Source organism: Apium graveolens, chromosome 6 (assembly GCF_009905375.1).
Source record: "Apium graveolens cultivar Ventura chromosome 6, ASM990537v1, whole genome shotgun sequence".
Lineage (NCBI taxonomy): Eukaryota > Viridiplantae > Streptophyta > Magnoliopsida > Apiales > Apiaceae > Apium > Apium graveolens.
This window is the reverse complement of record NC_133652.1, coordinates 65148904-65150680: the sequence shown is the minus strand read 5'-3', so window position 1 is coordinate 65150680 and position 1777 is coordinate 65148904. Positions and strand designations below refer to the sequence as shown.

The 1777-nt window shown below is 44.5% G+C and overlaps 1 non-coding gene across 1 annotated transcript; it reads right to left on the bottom strand.

Annotated features, from left to right (window-relative positions):
• Nucleotides 1-674: 674 nt before the first annotated feature.
• LOC141669585 (small nucleolar RNA R71) lies at nt 675-781 on the bottom strand. Its single transcript, XR_012553855.1, has one exon. It is a non-coding gene; the product is annotated as a small nucleolar RNA R71 (small nucleolar RNA).
• Nucleotides 782-1777: the final 996 nt, after the last annotated feature.

Sequence of the window (1777 nt, the reverse complement as noted above, 5' to 3'; positions counted from 1 at the left end):
GCCCTAACAAGTTTTTGGCGCCGCTGCCGGGGACTCGGCGTATTTGTTTAGTTTATGTACTTACCATCATTGGTCATTAGGACTCAGTGATTAGGACGTAGTTGTTACTTATTATTTTCGGTTGTGTTTCAGGTACTTTAGCAAGCGTTTATGCAAACTCGTTCTCGTACTCGCAAGAGGACTTTAGATACAGCTGAAGAGACAGACGAAGTTCTGATATTCCGGAGAAGATAGATTTTGAAGATTCGGATTCAGGAACTGAGCAGAAAGAACCAGTAATCATGGGTGATCGAATTGTTCAGGCTGATCCAGCTCTTATGGACTTTTCTCGGCCAAAAATTGATGATATTCAGTCAAGCATTCTTCATCCGGCTATTCAAGCTAACACCTTTGAAATCAAGCTGGGCACTATTCAGATGGTGCAGAATTCTGTTTCTTTTGGAGGAGCTGCGACTGAAGACCCCAACATGCACATAAGGAATTTTGTCGAGATCTGCGGCACTTTCAAGTATAATGGCGTGACTGATGAGGCTATCAAGCTGAGGCTTTTCCCATTCTCACTGAGGGACAAAGCTAAGGACTGGTTACATTCTGAACCAGCTGGGTCCATCACTACTTGGCAAGATCTTGCGCAAAAGTTTCTGGTGAAGTTTTATCCGATGGCAAAGACTGCTGCTATGAGGAGTGCTCTTACTCAGTTTGCGCAGCAACCTTCAGAATCTATGTGCGAAGCTTGGGAACGCTACAAGGAAATGTTGAGGAAGTGTCCACATCATGGAATGCCCGATTGGATGGTGATCACTGGTTTCTATAATGGTTTGGGGGCCCAATCCCGGCCCATGCTCGATGCAGCAGCTAGAGGCGCCTTATGGGCTAAAAGCTATACTGAGGCTTATAATCTTATCGAGACTATGACTGCAAATGAGCATCAAAACCCAACTCAGAGGATGATGCATGGGAAGGTAGCAGGTATTTTGGAAGTCGATGCAGCCACCGCTATTGCAGCGCAGCTTCAAGCGCTGTCAATGAAGGTTGATTCTCTGGCTACATATGGAGTTAATCAAATAGCTATGGTTTGTGAGCTTTGTGCAGGTTCTCATACTACGCATCAGTGTTCTCTTGTCAACGAATCTGTTCAGTATGTGAATAATTATCAGCGACAACAGTAGCCTGTGCCAGCTACTTATCATCCTAATAACAGAAATCATCCAAATTTCAGATGGGGTAATAATCAGAATGTTATTCAGCCACCATATCAGAAAGATGTGAGTAAACAGTTTAATTCAACCTGGATTCCAGCAACCACAGCAGTATGCTCAAAGGCAATCATATCCTCAACAGGGAAGTGCAGCTGCACCTACTAGTGCTGATTTTGAGGAACTTAAGCTGTTATGCAAGAGTCAGGCGGTTTCGATCAAGACCTTGGAAAATCAAATCGGTCAAATAGCCAATGCAGTGCTCAATCGTCAACCTGGCACACTTCCCAGTGACATGGAAGTACCAGGCAGGAAGGAAGCTAAAGAGCAAGTCAAGGCTATTACCTTAAGGTCTGGGAAAGTTGTTGACACTGAAAAGGCAAAAGAAGGAGAAGCTGAAGTTAGTGATGAAGATGCTCAGCAAAAGGAGAAAGCGGCGGAACCAAGGAAGACCACTGTTGAACACACTCTGCTTGAGGGTAATACAGGGGAGAAACAGCTATATCATCCACCACCTTTTCCTAAAAGATTGCAGCAACAAAAGCTGGATAGACAGTTCGGTAAGTTTCTGGAGGTGTTCA